We start from the raw sequence: 25,607 nt of genomic DNA, 5'->3' as shown, positions 1-25,607 counted from the left end.
TAAACCCTAGGAAACTTCTAACATCTCTCTACTTTTGAGGAGGTGGGACCCTTTGGATGATAGCTATTTTTTTGGGTCCACCTCTAGTCCTTGCTGAGATATTGAATGACCTAGCATAATGTTATGTGAAAATTTTCATCTACGAATAAACACAATTTCCCTAGGTGGGTAGCTACACCTAGAACAACATATTTAAAGCACTTAAACTTTTTATATAGAAGATAAATAAGACAAGGGACCTACTTGTTATCTTTCTCTTTCCCTTTGTCTCCTTTGTATGGCTCCCGTTGCTCCTTCTAGAACTTAATCCGCTCGACAAGTATGTGCAATCATAAACAGAGGACAAAAACCAATCAAAGAAAGAGATCTATCTACTATAAGCAAATGTAATCAAAAGAATTTAAACATATAATCATCATACAAAAAGACAAGAATATGGGAAAAAGTGTAAACAACTTTATTAAGTAGAAGGAAGAATTACAACCATGAAGTCTGATCCATTGTCACTCTTCTAGCTTGGGTTCCAACCAATATAACATCAAAAGCACAACACTATGGCATCATAATAATACTTGCTTAAAATCTCAAACCTCACACCAACAGTATCTCCTTACAAATTCTCAAAGTCTAGCCCCTGATCACTTAGATGAGTGCTCAATTTATAGGAAAATGGAGGAGGTTTGGTCATAAATGAGGGCATTGAATGGCCTTCCAAATTTAGAGTTAGTTTCCATGGAGGAAGGGATGAGAGGATAGAAGGTTACTTAACTCATTCCCTATCCAATTTTGAGCTCATAAGAGATGATAAGTGTGGGAATCTTCTAGATTTCTCCAGAAGATAAGAATATTCCCAGAACCCTATGATGATTTCGCTCAATCTCACCCAAGGTAGGTCAAAGTGGGCCTAAGTGCTCTGGAAAGCACCCAGACATGGGCCTACCTGAACTGAAGTGCGCTTACCCCTAACCAAGGCTGCGCTGGTCCCTCAAGCAAGCATTTCAGGAGGGCTTCAAGCCAAGAAACTCTCAGGGAAGGAGGCATTCAAAATAATGACTTGTCTAGGGCATGTAGCAACTGAATTAGGGTTTGATGAGCCCTAATAGTACTAATCTGAATGATGGGAGTGATGTTCCCAAATGAATATGTAACAGCTGCCCTCTAAAGTATGAAGTCGAAAATGATAATGTTGAGTGATATGATTTATGATGTGATGAGGAGGTTCCGAAGTGGATGGTGACCTGCATTGATTACAATACATAATATCATGATATTTTGATTTTTTCTCATGAATTGCTGAGGGAAGGCATACCCATGCTTAGCATATAAAAATTCATAACAAGTACATAGATAGTTGTCTACAGATATAGACCCATGATCGGATGACCATTAATGTAAAGCCATTGTACGGATGATTTGTTACTTTCCTGAAATCGCAACCTAGATGGATGAAACTAGATCTGGGGTCTTCTATCTCATTCAATCGTTTGCTTAAGTATGAGTATAACCATTCGAATATGTGATCTGAAGTCGAACATGGGAAGGCACCATCTGATTACCAGCCAATGGTGTAAGCCCTTAACAGACGAAAGAGAAATCATCGATAATGATAATGATCCTCAAGGTATTGCAGTACATTCTGCATGGTGTGAATGGATGTTTTGATGTCAAACACCATACAAAGTCTTTCGGTCGAAGGCCAATGATGTCAACTTATCGCCGGAATGAGAAACCTGCCACTGATGTATGCAAGCCTCAAGGTACTAGAAGGGTGTTTCTAAGTCAACTTCTTGGATAATGCACTGATGTCGACAAGCAGCAACTCGTCGCAGGAGAGCCTTGATGTATCCCACATCAACGACACAAAACGAGTGTAATGATTTTTGGAGATAGAATGTGACTGATGACACAAGGTTCAGGAATGGTGGTCATGAAAATGAAGGTTTATGAGTATTGCAAAGGATGAATTTTTACTGAGTGACTTCTCTTGAACATGTCAGTGACACATAATGAATTAGCATCATTGACCCAAAACCAAAGTAATGGATGGTATGATAGACCAAGGTATGATGACCATCAAGAAGATAACCCAACCCATGTAGTCACAGTGATGAAGTGAAAGTGTCATGTTCAAGAGTGACCTGCTGCCATAAAGTGGTTTAGCCCTTTTCCCATTTTCCCCAGTCATTGCTGACTAGTACCTCTTTATTTTTAATCAAGCTTGTGGAGGATAACATATTCTTGTTGTATAATTCCACCCTTCAGGTGAATCCATCACTGTGTGATGTTTTAACGAGTCTAGCGAAGGTGAAACTTGGTCTTGTAATGATGGACAAGTTTGTCACTAGTTTATGTTTTAACGAGTTTAACAACACTGATAACTCAGACCTTTTCATGTTTAGAGAGTTTAAAAAGGAACAAAAAGAAAACTCCACTATTTCTTTTTCATAGATTTGTTTCTCAAGTCTGAAAAATCATAAAATAATACGAGAGAGAACCTATTGACCGTGTTCAATCAACATATTCCTTTTTCATAAATAATCTATCTTAGTCTAGAAAAGGGTTAAACTTATATTGAGTAGATGTTGTTTCCAATCTGTTAACGAGCTGAAAAGGACAAGTGTTCGGTAATCTTTTCATGTTTCAAGAGTCTGAAAAGAGCTTAAAGAGAACTCCTTTTTGAGGGACGAGTGGTGTCTAGGATAGAAACTGGTTGCAGTGATGTTGGAACTTCTCAAAACATGTTGATTTATGTGAAGAGGCTGGCTAATAAGACCACTCATTGCAAATGTTCCTCAAAAAGGGTAAATCAACCAAGTGAAAGGATATGATCAGCCAAGTAGATAGTGACGATGGAAGGAGAAAAACCAAGGCTCATCTGACGGAAGAGGATGATAGAATGGAAATCATGAGGGTTAAATTGGATATGGGTTCATTTTACACAAGCTTGAACCATAGGGAACTATGCTTGGATTCAGTTTCATGTTTACAAAATCTTGAAATGAAAAACTATGCTTGGATTCAGTTTTATTTTTACACAAGATTAAAACAAAAAACTATACTTGGATTCAGTTTCATGTTTACACAAGTTTGAAATGAAAAAATATGCTTGAGATTGGTTTACATGCCCCCAGCATGATGACTCAATTCTAGGTGCATGCCCCCCAAGCTTCATTGCATTCACCTAAGTAGACTACTCGTGGCTATCAGTTGGATGCACTGAAGGTTCATATACGAGATCTAGTGAAAGACTCGACTATGATTTTACGAGATCTAATCAAAGACTCGAATTGGAGCTTTTCTCCAGGGGACCTTGTTTCATTTTTTAATGAGGTTGACATAGTAAAAGAACTATCCTCATATTCCTTGTTTCCTTTTTTAACGAGCTGGACACAAGACAAGGAACTATGCTTATACCCTTTGCTTCATTTTTTAATGAGGTTGACACAAGACCAAGAACTATCCTCATATTCCTTGTTTCATTTTTTAATGAGGTTGAAACAAGACCAGGAATTATCCTCATATTCATTTTTTCATTTTTTAACGAGGTTGACACAAGACCAGGAACTATCCTCATATTCCTTGTTTCATTTTTTAATGAGTTTGACACAAGACAAGGAGTTGTGCTCATGATTCCTTGATCACAACCCATAAGAGGTCTTGACTTCCAAGAGGTTGTCATCAGATGGGAGAACAATGCTCTGGAAGGGATACACAGAAAGTAATACATTAGAGAGATCTGGTTCCAATGCCCCCAGTACATAATGCATAACATCACAGAATTGATCGTCAGTTGATGTAGGCATGGAACGGGTTGCCACATAATTGACCCATGGCGGGGAAGATACCATTGGGACAAGAGGACCATTTAGGGAACATGGTTGACTAGAAGCCATATTTGGACCAGGAAATGAAAGTTGGTCAATGGTAACAATTTTGCCTTCATGAGGGAAACACACCATTCGAAAGAGAGTTGAAACAATAGCTCCCATGTCATAAACATAGTCGGGCCCAAGAAGTAAATTGTAATCTAAAGGGTGTGGTACTACCATCACATTGAGATAAACATTTTTTCCTGCCAAGGTAATAGGCAATTGAGGAAGGATACCTAATGGTTGATTGGTTCCTCTATTAAAACCCAACAGATTCTGGGTAACATGCACAAGTGGTAGCGAACCGAGCGCTTGCCAAGCAGTGGAGGAAAGGATACTCACATATGCACCTTCATCTATAATAGTGCTAGGTACAATCATATTGCAAACCTATACTATGATCTGGAAAGGCACATAAGGAGGAAGACGACATCCTGCCAGTCGATTACAATCAAAGGAAGTGACCAAACTACTGTGAGGGGGTACCGTAAGAACGGGAGGATTTTCCTCTTGTCTTGATGGAATAGGAGGGTTGCCTCCAAGCTCACTGGAATCTGAATAAACAAAAAGAACCTGAGTGGTATCATATTCACTCTCTACGAGAAAGGTATGATTAACTGAGGGTGAAATCAGGTCAACTATTTGTTCGACCTGTGATTGGTTAGGTGTAGACTCATGGGATTCACATTCAGAGAGAGTGGGACTGACCGACGGTTGATTTGGGTCAGTCAATTCATCAACTAGTGAAGGATTAAGGGAGAGTCTCCTGTAACCAGATGGAAGTTTCTGCAGAGAAGTAAGATGGTTATCCAACACTTTTTTGGCTTCATCGAGATAGGGACAAAGGTGAATGGGGTGATTCCCTTCACATAACCTACAAGGAAACTTAACTTTACCCTTCTTTCCATGAACTTTACTACCACTAGTTGATGGTGTGTCACCAGCATGATCTCCAGAAGTTGATGACACAGGATGATGTGAACGAGAAGACCATTCTTCTAATATCTGAGGAATACCAGAACAATTTCGAAGAAGATGGTCTCTCGTACAAAGTTTGCAAGGATATCGAAGTTTGTGAGGCTTATTGGATGGTTTCTCATCATAAGTTGTATTCAAAGCAATGGTTGCTTGGTTGCCTCCTGCTGAATTTGCTTCTTCTTCTTCTTCTTCCATTTCTTCTTCTTCTTAGCTACCTGGTTACTAGTGCCAATACTTTCACCAGGCAAAGAGGAAGAAAGGGAGGAAGAAACAATAGACGAAGAAGGCAAAGGGTCAGCTTTAGGATCAATTGGAGGTTGATTTTGTCCAGTTGTAGGAATATTCATTTGCGGGACCAAGGAGGTTGAGAACAACCATACTAGAAAGACGATGGTAAGTCCTGGAATGGACAATGTAGTCATATAAGGAGCACCAATATTTCCAAAAGGAGGAAAAGGACTAGGATTCCCATCAAAAGGAATTCCTTGATAGGTGGACTCCAGAGTTGTTGCCATATGTATCAACCTAATATCAACTAAGGAGTGAGCATGGAGGATGTTATCCATGGTCAATTAATTTTATTTTGATCAAAATAACATAACAAAAAAAAGAGGGATAATCTAGGTAAAAGGATTACCAAGCAACTGTGAATTGCAGAATACCTCCCGGCGAACCGAGAACTATGGGTAGGAAATCTCCCCGAATGCTATGTTCAGTGTATCACAGTGTACAAGGTGGCTGACTCGGTTACCTAAGGATGGATAACAACCTAAAGTGTTCCTCCCATATATACCCGAAAGTACGTGGAGGCCAAATCTGTTTTAGCACTGTCTAATGTGAAATGGCACAGTGAGAGCATTCCTTTATACTTTACGTACTGTAACACTGCCCTATATAACCGAAGGTACATGGATGAGCTACGATATACTTACGTACGTGGAATGAGGTATCACACTCGGAATGTATCGCAAACAAGTTAGCGACAACTACTATGTTTTACGACGCCAAAATACGTCTCTAGCCTAGAACCTCTAAATGTTTTGCGTTACGTGACAATGCTCCATTAGGTTAATTGATGTTAATTTTAAGTTGATGTTGATTAAGAATTTGCCTTTGAAGGTTCACCATTTGATGTATTTGAAATTCCTAGAATGCAACTAATATGATAAGCATTCTTTCCATTCAATTTTAACAATGAAAACCTTAGCTAGTAGGGATAGAGCAATCAGAGTCTTTTAATCAAAGAACAAAGAACACATCTAATGAAATTTCCCTAAAATATTCCTAAGAGCACACACAAACTCTTTCAATGCACAATGCAAGTTTTTATTTTCAATTCCCTTAATGTTGAAATGAACAAAAGGAAACTAATGCACATACAATCAATCAATCTTTTTGCAAGAACGAAGACTTTACGACAGCTCCTTTTTAAAAGAAATGAAGACTTTTATGACACTTTCTTTTGAACAAAGATTAATCGACTATAAACTTTGACAATGAATTGATAGTGATAAAGAAATCATTCAAGGAACACTAAACAATCAAGGCCAAAGTAGGGCTAGGAGAGGAAACAAAAATTGATTTCAGAAGTACAACAATCATTGATCTTTCAGAAAGCAGAAACATAAGGAAATTTGGGAAAAATCAAGTCAAAGATGAGATTTTTGACCTGAGGAGGATCAGTTCAGCCCTGAATGGGAGACAATGCACTTAAGAGCACTATCCTCAAGCCAAGGGTTCTCTACAACACTTTGTCTCTTGACCAAACCTGCGCTGGTGCTAGAGAGGTCATCCTAGGGGCTTTGAAGCACAATTTTTACCAAAAAAAACTTCAAAAAGGCTGAAACAAGATCAATGGAAGCAAGTAAAGTATACTAGGGTGTACTAGGATGAAGGTAAACCACCCAGAATGATGATCATTCCCCAGCGGAGTCGCCAATTTTTTTTGTGTGGAATTTTTCATCTACGGATAAACATAATTTCCGTAGGTGGGTAGCTACACCTAGAACAACAGATTTAAAGTGCTTAACCTTTTTATATAGAAGATAGATAAGACGAGGGGCCTACTTTTTATCTTTTTCTTTCCCTTTGTCTCCTTTGTATGGCTCCCATTCCTCCTTCTCAAACTTAATCCGCTCGACAAGTACCTGCAATCATAAACAGAGGACAAAAACCAATCAAAGCAAGAGATCTATCTACTATAAGCAAATGGAATCGAAAGCATTTACACATATAATCATCATACAAAAAGACAAGAATATGGAAAAAGGTGTAAACAACTTTATTAAGTAGAAGGAATAATTATAACCATGAAGTCCGATCCATTGTCACTCTTCTAGCTTGGGTTCCAACCAACATCACATCGAAAGCACAACACTCTGGCAACATAACAGTTCTTTCTTACAATCTCAAACCTCACACCAATAGTATCTCCTTAAGAATTCTCAAAGTCCAGCCCTTGATCACTTAGATGAGTGCTCAATTTATAAGAAAATGGAGGAGGTTTGGTCATAAATGAGGGTATTGAATGGCCTTCCAAATTTAGAGTTAGTTTCCATGGAGGAAGGAATGAGAGGATAGAAGGTTACTTAACTCATTCCCTATCCAATTTCGATCTTGTAGGAGACGATAAGGGTGGGAATCTTCTAGATGGATCCATAAGATAAGAATATTCCTAGAACCCTATGATGATTTTACTCAATCTCACCCAGTGCAGGTAAAAGGGGCCTAAGTGCTCTGGAAAGCACCATGACATGGGCCTACCTTCACTGAAGCACAGTTACCCCTGACCAAGGCTGCACTGGTCCCTCAAGGATGAATTTCTGGAGGGCTTCAGGAAGGAGGCATTCAAAGTGATGACTTGTCTAGGGCATGTAACAACTGAATTAGGGTTTGATGAGCCCTAATAGTATTGATCTGAATGATGGGAGTGATGTGCCCAAATGGATCTGTAACACATAGTCCCTGTAGTCATCAAGAATTCACATTTTTCGAGATTGAGAGACATGTTCATCTCAATGCATTTATGAATCACCTTACCTAAGTTGGAAAAAGCCTCTTGGAAGCCACATCCATAAGGTGTAAAATCATCCATATAAATATCTATCGCATCATGGACTAACTCGGAAAATATACTCAGAACTGCTCTTTGGAAAGTGGCAGGAGCATTGCATAGGCCAAAAGGAAGGACCCTATAGGCAAAGGTACCCCAAGGACAAGTGAAAGTTGTCTTATCCTGGTCTTCCATGCTGATCTGGATTTGATTGTACCGATTGAATCCATCTAGGAAAGAGAATTTTTTTTTCCCTGCCAGACCATCTAGAACTTGGTTGATGAAAGGTAGAGGTAAATGGTCTTTCTTTATGGCTTTGTTTAACTTCTTGTAATTGACACAAATCCTCCACTTACCATTTTTCTTTGGAACCAACACCAAAGGAGAGACCCATTCACTGTCTAAGATAGGGTAAATGAATCCTGCATCTAACATCTTTTTCAGTTCTTCTTTGACTATATCTTTAAGAGATGGATTCATTCTTCTTTGGGGTTGCTAGACTAGCTTGCAGCCTTCTTTGACATAAATGTGGTGAGTACACACCGAGGGGTGCACTCCCTTCATTTCTTTATAACTCCAATAAAAGGAATCCAGATGTTCCTTTAGCAAGTTGCACAACTTTACTTCTTGGTGAACAAAAAGAGATGGGTTGATATTCAAACTTCTCTCAGGGCTGAGTTTTATGGTTTTGACATAGATAGGGTTGGAATCGGCTAAGCATAGATCAATCTTTTGGTTGTTTTGGGTTTCCTTTACTACTTCTTCTAAGGACAATGTACTGGGAGTTGGACTTTGTAGTATGTGTTCAATCAAATCATATTCATCCGGTTGTTCCCCTCCCATGGTTGTTTCTAAGGTATAGAGTTGGATGGAATAAACTTCATCTTCCTCCTCGTCTTCCAGCCACAAAGGTAGGTCATGTTCTAGAGATGGCTGAGCAGGAGGGTATAGGACTAACTGCTCGGACATATGCCCATTTTTTATGGTCATATTTCCAGCCCTGCAACTAATGTAGGCATCATCTGTGGCTAACTAGGGCATCCCAAGTGTTAGCGCTTGAAATTTCACCTCAGGCTGAGAAAGGTAAACCTCAAGGCTACATCAAACCATTTAGCCTCGTAGCTAGCCCTACGGGGCAGGAGAAGGCTCTCTCCGGTCAATCTCGGCAGATCTTCAATGGGATGAGATGACCAACAAGGTAACACTGATATTAGGCTAGTAAACTGATTATAAAGGTTGATTTGGGGTTTTTTGGGTTTTTGGTGGCAATTTGAGGAACTGCAATTTAGGGTGCGGGGATTGGACACAGTTTCTGCAGGGGGGTCTTTGGGGCAAGGTAGGAACCTGTATTGATGTCTTTAGCTGAAGTGGATGATTAGGAAGAAAGATAAGAAGGCTAAAGAGAGCAAACAATGGATTTGAATTCTCTTTAGACAGCAGAAAACATAGAAATTAAACAAATTTAAAAGTAGAGCATGGCAAGCATGAATTCTGACTTTATCACTTCATTTGTTTAATATGCAGCAGTATAGAAAGGAAATGAATCACATAACAAAGCTTACAATAACATGAAGAAACACACCATCAACACTTGAGTCCACAAGAATCCCAAAGATGACTGCAAAACCCTGGTCTTCCTTAGCCAAAAATTGCAGAGATACAAGTGAAATATACAATGATAGCTCTTCCCTCAAGAGTCCAACCATGAAAATGAGAAAGAAAGTACATAATATAGATGATCTAACCTCTTTCCCTGCATCCATGGGTCGAGCTCACTATCCTAGGAGCTGTTTGAACAACTTCTAAACTAAGCACTACAAAATAGGCAGTCAAAACAACTTGCCTCTAAAAACTTGGAAACCAGTTCATACAGTCAATTTTACCCTTTTACATGAGAGAAACTTCTAGAAGAGTAAAACAAGGGTAAAAGTATCCAAAAAGTGCCACAAGTACAGTCAAAAGGACCACCATCGACCTCAAAAAGTCAAACTGGAGCTAAACAGCAAATTCTGGGCTGAACTGGTCAAATCTGGCACAAATTCCTCAACGGGTCGCGCACATCCTCCTCAATGGGTCGCGCACTTTGGAGCCCTGTTTGGAGGCCTTCCCGGTGTCAAAATGAGGTGCAGGATAGCTCGTTGGAAAGGTCTCTGATTCTAATTTCCAACTCAACTGGAATTTTTGGATTTGGAGGTCATTTGCCTAGTCAAAAGTCAATTCTCCAAAGACTACTTCTGCAGCTCAAAAAAGGGGCAGAAAGTCAAAATTTGGCTGTATTTTGACCTTTTGGAGGCCCAAAACTTCATGAAAACTCAAATCCATCCATAGAAATGTGTAACTTTGCATGAAAAATCCAGAAATGCTGAGTTTTTGCAAAACAAAGCTACGATGACAAAGGGTCTCACCGGGGGTGAGACCCGTTGAGAAGCCAAAACCTGTAAATTGCCCAAAAATGTCAAAAATGAGCCAAAAATTCCAAATTTTTTTGTGCTTGGTGCTGTGAAGAGGCTAGTGGGTGTCATGATGAGTGAGAGAAGCCTCGGCCAAGATGCGGAGGGGGTTGGTCTTCTTCTTCCTCTTAAGAGCCTCGGTCAACCTTCTTTGGAACATTTTCATCTTTGCTTTACAAACGTGCATCCTAGCCCAATAGTGGTTTTTCATGTTCCTTAGCAGCTTTTTCTCTTGGTTGGCCTTAGCCAACAGCCTCTCCAAGTGGGCATTCTCCTGAATAAGCAATGACTCCCGGTCAACAGGCAATGGGTCACCGGGCCTCCTACGGTTTAGGACTCGGTCACTACGAATCCTCCAAATCTCATCAAGTGCCTTCTCCTCCTCCAGCTGTGTGTTCCGCTGCTCTAGATATGTGATGGTCCATTGGGCACCCTCAAGTATCCACTGCAAAACATCATTCTCGGCCCTGAGCTGCTGAATGATCTCCTTTGCCTCTTGGCTAGGAGAACTGACCTCAAGATCAATCACCGGATCCTCATGAACCATGGACTCTTCGCCCCTCTGCAATACCTGTGCTGGGGAAGAAAACGAGGCCCCTTCCACCTGCTGTGGAGATAACACTTGCTTAGCTGCTGCAAATAAGGCCCTTGGGCCTTTCTGATAGGTGACTATAAGAGTGGAGCTGACATATCGGGTGATGGGAGCATCAGGCTGCTGAGATGGTCCTCCCTCCTCATGAATAGCCTCCTGATGTGGCTGAGGTGGCACTGTGAAAAACTCACGGGAGATGAACTCCTCCCATGAGATACCCTGCTGAGTCAACTGATGAGAGACTATAAGCTGGATCAAACCATAGTGACAAAGGCTCCTGTACTGCTGGGCCGGGGTCTTCCTCTGCAACATGGGCACCATCCTCTGAATGTTCTGAAACAGGAAGACCGGGAGGTTCATCATCCTCACCCGGGTGAAATGCATCAACAGGCGAATGTGATATGAATACACCTGTGAAAATCTGCCCTCACATGTAAAATAATGCATGATAAGTCTCATGAGGGGGGCATACTCACTCCGAAGAAATCTGAATGGGAAAACACCCATCAACAGTCTCACAAATGATGGCCGGCCATAAGGCTCAAAGTGAACAAAATCAAGTAATCTGCGCTTAGGCCACACCTCACCCACATTTGGTATCCCTGTAGCCTCTGAGATCACCTCGGGTGTCAATATGAAATTCACCCCTGCAAGAGTGACATGTCCATCATGGAGGTGTAAGACAAACAAGCGGGCCAACTCTCTATGATGCTGAATCTGAGAGAGCCTCTCACAAAACTGATAGCATGACATGTACCGGAAACAATTCACTGCCAAAGGACAAGCCTGTAATTCTGCCAAAGAATTAGGCTCCTCCCTCTTATGATGGCCTCCCTTACCTCCTCTACGAGGCCTCCTCTGTTCCTCAATCTCTGTAGATGATGAATGGTCATCACCTTGCTCATAAGTCTCGGTATCTGACATGGTTTTGGAGCAAGGTGGGCAAACTGAAGGACAATTTGAACTGCTACCTCTGCCTGCAAAAGTACTGAACCCTATGCTGTTTCAAGGGGAAAAAACATGAGGGCAATGTTAGGGGAGGGAACTTCTTAACGAGGAATGGGAATATATGAAAATAACAGGGAATTCTCAAGGGAAACTTTACAAATTGTCATGCATATAGGAACACATTTTAACCTTGGGAAATCATTTGCAAAGAACATCTCATATGGGACAAAAACATGTATGATAATGAACATGGTAGGGGCATACATGTATCAATAGGGACATAGGGACACCATACACCAAATTTTCTTATAGGAGTTCATGTGTGTCATAAGGCAAATTTTTGCTCTTTTTGTTCTTAAGGAGTACATGCACATTGTCTTCACATAGAGGGAAGGTTTTCATGTACAAGGGGATATCAAGGGTATATAGGGGTTATGTACATGCCTCTAGATATACAACAGCATTTATTTTCACATGACTCTTTCTTTTTTTACAAATGTATCTTTTCTTTTTGTTTTATTTTTTGCATGTGTATGGTAGAGGGAATTAGGGTTTTGTGTGCTTGTGAGAGGGGTAGGGTTTATAGCTTAGGGATGGGGGAAAAAGTCAACATTTTATGTACAAATAGTATGGGACAGAGATGCAAGCATGACTATGAATGAAAGAGGAAAAGAGGGAAGGGACCAAATGGGACAAAAACACTTGAAACAGTCACAAAACCCTATCATTTTACAAACATTACCAAGCAGCCATATTAATCCATTCATTTGCAAATTTAGAAGATGAAATCATAGCATACATCCTTATTTTCACCACCAATATCAACAACCATGCATTAAGAGCCTACCTCGACCGATTGAGCAAATTTGAAGTGGAATGAAGGAATTTGATTGAAGTTTTGGTGGCAGACAGTTGAACGGGTTGTGCACGCTCCCCAACGGGTCGCGCCCATTATAATTTTACACTGCCGGAGTGCACTGGAAGGGTCGCGCACCGCCCAACAGGTCGCGCACCTGCAAACTGCCCGAAACCGTTGCAATTTTGCCTCCTTCGCCTATCACTCTCTCACAATCTCTCTTGCAAGCTTGAAATGCATAATGAGAGTGAAAGGAGGGAACATTACCTTTTATAATCTCATTTGAAAAAATTTCATCCATAAACCCACTTTATAAAGTCTATTTTGACACTTTTTAAAACACTGATTTTCTTGGTTTCCTTTATCCTGAAGTTGACCTTTTGAGTGCTTTGACCTGATTCTTTTTGTAGGTAGATCATTTGAAGGACTGTGGCAAGGGGACCAGGGTTGTTGCTGCCTTTTTGAAGACATTTTGGAAATTTATTCTTTTTACAAAAACTATCATGACCTTGGCTTTAAAAACAGGGTTTTTAAATCCAAGGTTAAAAATGAACTGTACATGATGAAAATTTCAAAGGAACATGTTTACCATCCTCCCTCTGGCTTGCTGGTCACTCAAGGACTTTCAGAGACATGACCTTGCTAAGACAACTGACCAAAACCCTAGACCTAGAATTTTGACATTAAGACCAAACAAGAGCAGCTTGACAAACTCAATGACTGATATGACCTGATCCAGCAAAGCCAAGAGGGGTATGAATAGACCAGCTCCTCCATCAGGATTATGGCATGCCTAACGGGATGCAAATTTTGACACTGATGAGACACCTACTAATGCAAATGCAAAGAGCTTTGATCACTGATGGAGGGCTTTCAAGACCGACACTAACACCAAGGAAGAGAGGGTAACCAGTAAGCTTAGCCTTAGGCTGGAGAACTAGGAAATCTGCAGGGTATTCCCAAGAGTCAATGGAGACCATCACATCTGCCACAATCCCCTCAGGGGCCACTATGGAGTGGTATGCAAGTTGCAAAACTGTTGTGGTCTTTCTCAATGAACCTTGGAGGTTGAGCTTGAGCATGGTGTCCTTGGGAATCACATTAATGGCAGCCCCAAGATCGATCAAAGTGTGTGGGACAGGGATGCCATTGATGTGCACATCTACTACAAGGCTTCTAGGGTCCAAATACTTTGGACATATTACCTACCCCAGCATTAAGTCAGACAACTGCCTAATGACATTAATGGTAGGGGCATCTCTCCTTCGCCTCCCTAGATGCTTGAAGCACTTCTCCTTAATCAACTTATTGTAAATAGGTAAATCTTTAATAACTTGGAGAAGTAGAATTTTGACACATAGGTTTTTCAATTCTCCCAGAGGTTCAGTCTTATTGGGGTAGGCTGGAGTAGTTGGGTTAATCTCTTAGGAAAGGGTGGTGGATTTACTTTAGGCATGCTTTCCTCTCTTTCTTCCTCAATCTCCCTAGGTGGAGGTAGAGGTTGGTTGTCCCAGAGTACTCTCCCAAATCTTAGGTTTATTTCCTGAATTTCCACAACATAAGATGGATAGGATGTATCTCCATTGTATACTTTCTGTGCCTGTCTGTTGTTCGGGTTCGGATTTGGCTAGGTAGGCATCTGAGGTTGTTTAGGTGGAGCAGAGTGTAAAAGTTGTGGTTGAGTAGGTGGTGAAGGAAATAAAGCTAGGGAATTGTTGTATGGGAGCCTCCACCCCTGGGGCGGTGTATTCCACTGAGGTTGTGGCAGAGCATATGGTTGAAATGACTGGCTGGATGGCTAGGAATGATACTGAGGTGCAAAGGACCAAGGAGGAGGTGTAGACCAGGAAGGAAGAGCAGCCCCCCCCAAGAAGGTATGGATGTGGTCTGGTTAGGGTTGCAATATGCATGGGATGACCCTAGCATGCCCTGCTAGTATGGCCTAGGCCCATGAGGTCTCCTTTGGTCTATGTAGCAGAGCTATTTAGTTATCCTTTCAGCTCCTTGATATACAACTTTTAGTTCAGGTAAAGAAGGGCACTTGTTTGTGGAGTGGTTTTCTTCATAGACTGAGCAAATTTCAATAGAATTCAATGGACATTCATTCCTAGGGTGCCTCTTAGTGCATCTAGGGCAAAAAATGGCTAAGGCTTTATCTTCTTCCTCCCGTTTTCTCTTAATGTGCATAGTGTCCATCTGTAGGGCAAGTGTTTGTAGCATCTCACTCTTGAAATCCTCCAACATGTTTACAATTTCACCCTTGATGGATGAATTGGAAGAGGATGGACTGACCATAGGTTGACTATCCCTACCCTTTTTCCTAGATGCCCTAGAATGGTTTCTAAAGACAATATTGATATCCTAATAGGGTAACTATTAGCTATCCCTTCTTGCTAACAAACCTAATCCGTCTAGATGGTCGAATGATTGGATCAATAAGATCGAGAAATGAAAGGACAAACTGGATATTCATATTCTTTCTTACACCTAAATGTGAAATTCACAAAACTTTGGCTATGTCTGTGGAGAGTTTTCTTCCGGTCCAGTCTCTGGACCGTAGAGATCAAGGAGCGTTAAGTCACAGAGACCAAGAAGCATTCAACACCAAGTAGAACTAAGCATCTCCAATACTTGTGTCTTTTCTCTTCTATATTTTCTTATGTTCTTTGCCATGTAATCACTTGTCCTTACTACTAGTAACTATGCTTACTTTTCCCTAGATTACAACATTGGTTATGTTTCCAGTAGTATTGGACTCTATTCTCATGAATATGAAAGCATAAATGCTAACTTTGGAAGAGATATAATAGTGGCGGGAGAAAAAAGTTAATAATTACCTAAAGAACTATGCTTGAAGAAACATATCTTCAATATCAAAATCGAGGGCTTATTTTTTTATAGAAGCACATGACAGTTTCATTTAAGTAGCTTTAAAGGATACCAAATGATTCTTTGACTACATTTATCATGAGAAAACTAGAAACTGATAGCTGACTATTATTGAAATTGTGAAATGACGATCAAACAAACTTGCATGAGTGGCTCGAAACAATTTTTGATGAATTATGTGAGGAATAAGAAATTGAATAGAGAACCTCTATTGAGGGTATGTTGTGGCCAGGAAAACCCCCCTTTTTATTTAGTTTTATTACTAATACTAAATAAATGGGACCCTTCTAAGAAAATAAAAAGTAGCACTAATATTCCCCTTTAAATAAAACATACTATCATAAACTTAGGAAAACACCTGAAAAACCCAAAAGAACTTAAGTTTTATGATAAGTTCTGAATAAAATCGTTCTCTCAACAATAAAACATCGCGTCACAAAGGGTAATGGAAGACATCATATAAGCAAGCTTCCAAAATTGCGAAAACGTGATGCGAGATCGCATGCCTTAAAGACCCATCGCGCATCGAAACTTTTATATGCCGCAAGTATCACCTAAGGAAAAATATCCAGATCCAGTGATATGCGATAGGGCGTCTCGCAAATCGCATCTTGCAGAAACATGAGGTGATAAATGATTGTTAATGAAATGGATTAGTGATATTGCAATCTGTGATATTGCGAAGCAAATCAAAAAATCGCAGATCTGCAGGGCTCATCGTTCAATAAAGTTTTTCTCGTAATCTGATACCAAGTGAAATTAAGGAACATGTTACCCTGTTTTTAGGTTTAGGATCCTTGAAAATGGCACATGGGACAGAGCCTTTATCTTCTCATCCATGACACATTTTACAAAACTGAAGGAGGTTTTTGTAGTCCATGATGTCTAGAACAAAAACCTCTCTTGGTTTTTTAAACACTGGTCCATCTTTCCAGAATCTCAAAGAACCAGAAAGATCCCAAAGACACCAATGAGCCGTGTAATCTAGGCTCAAAGTGAGACGAAGCGGAATTCAAGCGAAGACGAAGCAAGTCACCCAAATAACGCAATAAAATGATTTACAACCACCAAACAAGTGCAAGGGAGTAATCAAAGAATAGATCTGGACTTGTCTGTGCCTGAGCTTCCACTTAAACTGATACTGGGATTTGGATCCCTTATTGGTTCCAAGCATAACTTATCCAAGGGGATGTTAGCTAGTCTCCTTTCTCTGTACAATTTGAATTCTTAGAATTCTGCTGGGGAAAATTGAATTTGAGCCGTGTGCAAAACTTCTTTCAGTGTGCTTTTCTATTGAAAGGTATCATCAAAAAGGTCATCTTCTTTGGAAAATACTTTTATCTTGACAACAGTAGTGAAATTATTAATGACATCATAGGGGTCGAATTGTCTCCCTGGAAACTTGAATAGTCATAGACACAACATATTGTCTACTTCTTTGAATGCATGACCTAAATAAAACAGTGAAAAGGCCCCACAGGCCACAGGAAATTGCGACCAAATGGCCTTCTTCTTGTCTTTCAACTCTTTTCTCACTCCTCCCACTCCGCAGGTCTGGTAGGGAATTTCTCGTGCCAATAACTTATCAGGAACATATAATGGTAGGACATGAGGGGAAGCAATGCTTCCAAATACTCTAAAATGGGTGAAAATCTCTTCCCCAAACCATCTTGCGACAGGGAGAATGTCAACTTCTGCTTAGGGGAAAATCTTGGGGTGTCCCTATTATACAACATTTTGTGCAGAGGTAACAAGACTCCATGACAAATTTTGTAAAAATACGGGATAAACTTGGAATCCCATAATTCCTTATGATAGATGTGAATGGGCATGGGATTGTGTAGTCCACTTCCAACCCATTAAAGGAAATTTGGAAACATAACATATTGCATCCATAACATAAGCAACTAAATAGAAAGGAGGCTAAATCCTCTGAGTGGTAGTTCTTTTGGACCAGTAGTTCTGAATAGCCGAAGCTAAATTATTACACAAAATCTAAGCCTAATCCATGATAGTGGCATTAGTGGTCGCATCTAATAGGGGTAGCCACTCAGATGAAAACTTGTTGACGTCGGGCCTTCCAAATAGTCTACAGAGCATAGTAGCAGCAAAGCAATATGGGGAAGAGAGGGAACCAGTACTGTACATACCGTGTTTGTCCTTTTTTAATGGTTCTTCCCTTGCCGACCAGTCCTTGGTGCACTCCGCCAAATCTTCATTTTCCTTGGCGAACTTCTCCACGAACTGCTTGTTGTAGGTTGCCTGCGGCTCTGGTAGATGATACATAAGCCTTAAATCTTGTGGAGTGAATGACCCAATGAGGTCTTGGCCTCGAGACTTGAATTGTCTGTTTGTTATATCAGCACTGTCCAGTACCCACTTAACCATGTCTGTGTATAAGGGCGTCATCTCTTTGTCCTCAGCGACCGGAGCTTTTCCATTCTTTCCCATTACGCTCTGAACACTGCTGCGTATATTATTCTGCTTTCTGCTCCTGTAAATTTACAAGTAAGGAAAGAATAATGGTAAGAGATAAGGTGATGAGAAATCTCTTAATGCCGAAATCATATCAAATATATCACCCTACGTGAAATAACCTTTCGATCAGATCTAAACCTTATCTCATAAATGACCATCAACTAACCATTAAATTGACATTAATGCCCATAACTTGGTATCGGATTACGAGAAAAACTTTATCAAATGACGAGCCCTGTAGATCTGTGATAAAGCAATTTTGTGATTTGCTTCACAATATCGCATATCACAATATGACTAATCCGTTTCATTAACAATCATTTATCAGCTCATGTTTCTGCGAGATGCGATTTGCGAGATGCCCTATCACATATTGCTAGATGGGGATATTTTTCCTTAGGTGATACTTGCGGCATATAAAAGCTGCGATGCGTGATGGGTCTTTAAGGCGTGCGATCTCGCATCGTGTTTTCGTAATTTTAGAAGCTTACTTATATGATGTCCTCCATTACCCTTTGCGATGCGATGTTTTATTGTTGAGAGAACAATTTTATTCAGAACTTATCATAAAACTTAAGTTCTTTTGGGTTTTGCAGGCGTTTTCCTAAGTTTATGATAGTATGTTTTATTTAAAGGGGAATATTAGTGCTACTTTTTATTTTTTTAGAAGGGTCCCCATTTATTTAGTGTTAGTAATAAAAATAAATAAAAAGGGGGGTTGTTGTTGGCCACAATTGGCGATTCACTAGGAAGAACCAGTTATCTTTGATTATATTTTGAATTTTCTAAACTTCCAAAATAGAAAAGTTTTCTGGAAAATCAAACTCTATTATAGAAACATAAAGTGCATCATGCTTTTAACCATTAATGGTAGTTTGTTTCTTCTGTGTTAACTTTGATTATTTACTTCCCAAAGCTAGTTATTGTATTTACATCAGCCACTACTTGGTTGATAAAGATAGAAACAAAGACTTCTTTGTAGATCAGTTTTAAGTATGCTCATTTGTCATAGGTAGAGTCTCTACTGCTAGCAAGCGTTCATAGCCTCGATAGGATTACCTGTTACCCAGCAATGATCCTGTATCCTACTTGGAGAAATATACAATTTTCAAAGATAAATCTATATCCACACTTATTGCTTTTGATTTCTTTTAATTCTTAAAGAACAATGTCTTGGTTTGGTAGCCAAATTATGATAGTGCCATTCACTTGATTTATAACTTTGCTGAACAAGCTAGCTCGTGATGAGACCCCTTGTCTTTTGATTGCAACAATCTTGAGTCATTGCCCTGTTTTGGTATGTAGTTTTGGCAATGTGAGCAAGTTATAATATCTATGATCATGATAAGTCGACTCATGATGAGACCTCTTATTCTTTAAGTTTATAGTGTATCATTAGATTATTCCTTGAAACTTGTAAAGAGCTTTTCTGCAGAGAATCTTTGTTTTGTTATTGATTCGTTTCATTGACTGATATAAAACAAATTCCCACTAAAGGTTGTTTTTTATCAAAATTCATCAGACTGAAACTAGTATCTTTTCCAGGCTTATAGCATTTGACTGTATCTTTCAATAATAATGATCAATTTTCCAAATCAGTTTTATTTATACAAGCGAAAAAACAAAATCTAAAAGAAACACTAGTCTTTTTCGTGAATTCCAAACGTAAGCATTTACAACTTGATTTATTATCAAAATAAAGCTATAAACAATAGTTTACAAAAATAGAAGAGGTCATCTTATATGGAAAGTATTTTTTGAGGATCTTCCCATTAATAGGTAAAGATTCTCTTTTCCCTGCTAAATCTTGCAAAATGAAAGTGGATGAACCTATTATTTCAACAATTTGGAATGGGCCAAGCCACATTCGTTGGAATTTTGAATGTTTGCCTTTTTCTTCATGAGGCTTATCCCATTTTAAAACTAAATCTCCAATTTGAAAATCCTTCCTAGATACTATGTTGGAATCGAAGGAAGCCTTTACTAATGATTGATGATGAGTGTATATGATTTTAGCCTGTTCTTGCTGCTCTTCTAGCTTAAGAATCTGCAGTTGTCTTAGTTGTAAAGATGAAGTTGGTGTTTCATCAATACATTGAACTAAGGCCAAAGAAGGAATTGCTAGATGAGTTGGGATAACTACTTCTTTCCCATAAACTAAATTAAAGGGAGAAGTGCCAATGGAAGCTTTCTGTGTTATTCGATCTTCCCACAGAGCATACATCAAAGATTTGTGCCAATTTTTATGATTCTGATCAATGGTTCACTTAATGATTCTGATTATGTTTTTATTCATTGATTCGGCCAACCTGTTCCCTTGTGGGTAGTAATTGGCAGAATATTTAAGCTTAAAACCTCTTTTAAGTGCAATTTCATCATAGCATTGCCAGAAAAATATGATGCATTATCAAACATTAAAGTAGAGGGTAAACCAAACCTGGTAATTATGAATTGATCTATGAAATCAATGATGTGTTCAACATTAACTGTCTTGAGAGGAACTGCTTCTACCCATTTAGTAAAATAATTTGTAGCTGTAAGGATATAACTATGCTATTCAGAAGAGTGAGGAACGATCTCACCTATTATATCCAATCCCCATTGATCAAAGGGTAGATCGATATTGACTGGTTGCAAAGGCAATGATGGTTTCTTTTGTTCCTTACATAGATATTTGCATCTTTAAATAGTGTAGGCCAATAGTATCCTGCAAGAAAAATTTTATGTGCTGTAGCATCTCTAGCATAATGTCCACCTGCTAGTCCATCATGGAGTTCCTGCAACACCTTTTTCAGCTTCATACTTCTCAAGACATTGAAGGATAATAGTGTTATCACCCTAAAATCTTTGTCTCTAAGCTTTGGAAAGTTGCCTTGTTTTTAGTCATAGTCTTATAAGTTTTGAGTCATCTCATCACAATTAGTGTCATTCTCATTTACAACCCTTCTTCTAGTCATGGTGTTAAAGGGTCTCTAGGTCATTTCATGCTTTAAGGGTTAGGTCATAAGGTTAGAAGTATTTTAAGGTCATATCTCTTTTCCAAATAATGTTTGACAGCCTCATTCATGTCCTAGAAGCCTACCCAGGTGTTTAGAAGTCATATCTCACATCATTTTGGAGAAATTTTGAAACTAGCTACGAAATCACAGAACTAGGAGTTTTCGTAGCGCACTACGAAACCCCTGAAAAAGCCTGCTTCACCATAAAAAACTTTGCTTTCTGTGTTTACTAGTAAACTTCCAGAAAGGGTCCTGAGTAGCTGAGAACTCAATTTTGAAAACTGAAAGAGGCTTTTCTTTCTCACATACCAAAATACAAAAACCTCTTTCAGTTTCTTCAAATCCATTTTGAGGTGGGAGGAATTTATGGTTAAACTTGCGCTACGAAACTGCTGAAAGTCAAGCTTGGTCTTCTGGTTTTAACAGTCTTTTTAAAGATCAGTTTCTGGTCACATGAAAAGGTATTTTGGAATTATGAATGAGGTTTATCTTCATCCACTCTCCCTCTACAATAACCTATCTCACTTTATTCATAAGTGTTTTCAGTTGGGAGATAATAAGCTTTCTTTGAAACCCAAAATTCAGAGAACGGATTTTTCCTGTTTGACACGTGTTTTTCAAGGATAGATTCTGGATAGCTAGAGAATTATTCTAAAAAACCAAGAGATTTTTTTGTTCTAGACATCATGGAATACAAAAACCTCTTTATTTTTTGAAAAATGTGTCATGGTTGAGAAGATAAAGGCTCTGTCCCATGTGCCATTTTCAGGGATCCTAAACCTAAGAAAGGGAAACATGTTCCCTAATTTCTAGGGTTTGTCTTCAGCAGTCAGATGACCATGTGGGAGGCTTCATCAAATTCGACTTATTTAGGTTTCAAGTTGTCAAAAAATGCTTTAAATGCTTAGATAAGGTTGTTGTAATCATGATAAGGAGTTACACTCGTAGTTGTATTAGGTCTCTAGAACTGCTAGTTAGGTGTCATTTGCATTTAATAGTTAGTTTTAAGTATCAATAGGTGTCATAGTAGGATGAATTCGAATTCCCCTCATGCTTGAGGAGGAATATAAGTTATGTAAATAGCTCTATATATAGAATAAGACATAATGTACAAAGGGTTGGAAATTTTCAGAGAAATATTCATATTGTGCCATTGTAGAAGATTATGTTTTTATGAATGTAGACTTTGGCTTTACTTCTCAGGATTCAGAAAGAGTTCAATGGTGCAATGGTGGCTTGTTTACATTTGTCCTTATCTCCTTATTTGCAGTAGTATGAATGTATGATACTTAGAATTCATTGGTTATGCTCTAACTTCCTTCATACATTTGTAGACTGTGTTTTCCTTTATGCTATTGATGTACGCTTCATATGTTGAATTCTAGATGCCCTAACTTCCATGTGAAGCTAATTTTATTTTCATACTGAAGCATTTCTTGACTCCATAAGCCCAATGGATGCTTACTGATCATGTTCAATCATTCATATTTCTTCATTTGTTTCATAGAGTTATCCATCTAATTCATTATAAAAAATCGGTAATCTTGTGAGAGAGCCCTCTTAGGTTGGGGAGGCTAAGCCTTAGCCAAAAGTTGGTTTGAAATAGTTACTCAAAGTCTTCCTGATCAGCAGCCTATCAGGTTAAAGTTTTGCGATAGCATTTTGGTGCGTCTGCCGGGAGTCTGAAGATTATTCATTCCCGAAATCAAGATGTTGAACTTCTGAAGGTAGCAGGAGCTCATACATCTTTTTGAGGCTGCAAAACTACCTTGGTGACTCCACACATCAAATAACAAATTAGAAGGTGGCTCCACTACTGGAAGATCAGTAGCTTGATGAAGTTTCAAAATGAGTTCCATTGCAATAATGAATGCTAGATATGCCCCTATGAATCGGTCTCATATCCCTGGTTTTCCAAATCCTATGCCCAAGGTTGATTGGTTAGATGATCTTCCAATATTCAAAGATGAAAAGAAAGACAATGTTGCTCTTCATTTGGTTAGGTTCCATATGCATGTACACAGTCTTAAGGTTCAATTCCCTTAAGATTGTATCATGAGGATTTTTATGACCACTTTAGATGGAAAAGCATGGTCTTGGTATAAAAGCTTGGAAAATGGTTCATTATATTCTCTTGCTGATTTCCATGATGTATTTTATGACATGTATAAAGAGTGTAATCCCTCCTTATTGTTGGTTAAAGATTGTTGTAAACATTCTTTGAGTCTTATTCAATATTTGGAGGATTTTTATGATGATGATGAATTCATGGATGAAGAAATTTTAGAGGCTCTTCATAAAAATACATTTCAACACCAAGAAGAAAGTATAACATCCCATGAAATGCAGCATGAAGATCAACAGGGGTTTACTTATGAAAATCATATTATGTCCTCCGAGATTGATGTAGAGATGCAACAGACTTGTCAATCTTTGGATCATAATGAAGATGAAAATGATTACAAACACCAAGAAGAAATACTGGAAGAAATTTTGTATGACCCTCAGGTAGAGGAAAAGGTTGTTCATTTTTGTAATTCCTTGCAGCAGCTTGCATCAAAGAATGATCTTTATAATGAAGAAAATTACATTGTTTGTGGGCATCATTTAGAAAGGCAGTTGGATAGCATATCAAATAAATTTTGTGTGGCTGAGGATCAGTTGTTTGAAGATATAGAATGTTATGAGAATCATCAAACTAACCATGTGTTTTTTGACCCTATAGTTGACTACATGGAAAAGATTTACTGTTCAAGCTTCCAGTTATATGTTCATCTTGAAGAACAGTTACACCTCATGTTGCCTTGGTTATTTCAGTATCTAGTTTATTTTTGCTTCAAGCAAAGTCAAGAGATTCAAGTGTCAGATCAGATCAATGATTTTCTTCATTGGAAGTTTCATGTTCCTTGAGCTACAAGTGGAGATTGCAATTGATAGGGTAGGTAGGAATGTGCAAATAAGCTCAGGGTAGGTTGACTGAGCATCTATTTCAGTAGGTGCAATTTGAATTCTTCATTCAGAAATCATTAAAGGCTTGAGGATCAGATGGGGTAGAGTTTCAGAGTTTTATTCTAGAGGATGGATAGCGGCACTGGAGCTACAAGTTCTTAGTATACCACGAGGGCACACCATCCCTAGTGGAGCCACTGTTATCACCCTAAAATCTTTGTCCCTAAGCTTTGGAAAGTTGCCTTGTTTTTTGTCATAGTCTTATAAGTTTTGAGTCATCTCATCACAATTAGTGTCATTCTCATTAACAAACCCTTCTTCTAGTCATGGTGTTAAAGGGTCTCTAGGTCATTTCATGCTTTATGGGTTAGGTCATAAGGTTAGAAGTCTTTTAAGGTCATATCTATTTTCCAAATAATGTTTGACAGCCTCATTCCATGTCCTAGAAGCCTCACTAGGTGTTTAGAAGTCATATATCACATCATTTTGGAGAAATTTTGAAACTAGCTACGAAATCACTGAACTAGGAGTTTTCGTAGCGCGCTACGAAACCCCTGAAAAAGCCTGTTTCAGCATAAAAAACTTTGCTTTATGCGTTTACTAGTCAACTTCCAGAAGGGGTCCTGAGCAGCTGAGAACTCACTTTTGAAAAATGAAAGAGGCTTTTGTTCCTAACATAACAAACTAAAAAACCCTCTTTCAGTTTCTTCAAATCCATTCTGAGGTGGGAGGAATTTATGGTTAAACTTGCACTACGAAACTACTGAAAGTCAAGCTTGGTCTTTTGGTTTTAGCAGTATTTTTCAAGATCAGTTTCTGGTCACATGAAAAGGTATTTTGGAATTATGAACGAGTTTTCTCTTCATAAACTCTCCCAATACAATAACCTATCTCACTTTCTTCATAAGTGTTTTCAGTTGGGAGATAATAAGCTTTCTTTGAAACCCAAAATTCAGAGAACGAATTTTTCCTGTTTTACACGTCTTTTTCAAGGATAAATTCTGGACAGCTGGAGAAGTATTTTAAAAAACCAAGAGAGGTTTTTGTTCTAGACATCATGGAATACAAAAAAATCCTTCAGTTTCGAAAAATTTATCATGGATGAGGATATAAAGGCTCTGTCCCACGCGCCATTTTTGGGGATCCTAAACCTAAAAATAGGGAAACATGTTCCCTAATTTCTAGGGTTTGTCTTCAGCAATCAGATGACCACGTGGGAGGCTTCATAAAATTCGACTTCTTGAGGTTGCAAGTTGTCAAAAAATACTTTAAATGCTTAGATAAGGTTGTTGTAATCATGATAAAGAGTTACACTCCTAGTTGTATTAGGTCTCTAGGACTGCTAGTTAGGTGTCATTTGCATTTAATAGTTAGTTTTAAGTATCAATAGGTGTCATAGAAGGATGAATTCGAATTCCCCTCATGCTTGAGGAGGAATCTAAGTTATGTAAAGAGCTTTATATATAGAAGAAGATGTAATGTACAAAGGGTTGGAAATTTTCAGAGAAAGACTCATATTGCACCGTTGTAGAAGATTATGTTTTTAT

The sequence above is a fragment of the Pinus tabuliformis genome, chromosome J (genome assembly GCF_031772625.1).
Source record: "Pinus tabuliformis cultivar Carrire ecotype Pingquan chromosome J, CPIR1, whole genome shotgun sequence".
Lineage (NCBI taxonomy): Eukaryota > Viridiplantae > Streptophyta > Pinopsida > Pinales > Pinaceae > Pinus > Pinus tabuliformis.
This window is presented reverse-complemented; position numbering follows the sequence as displayed.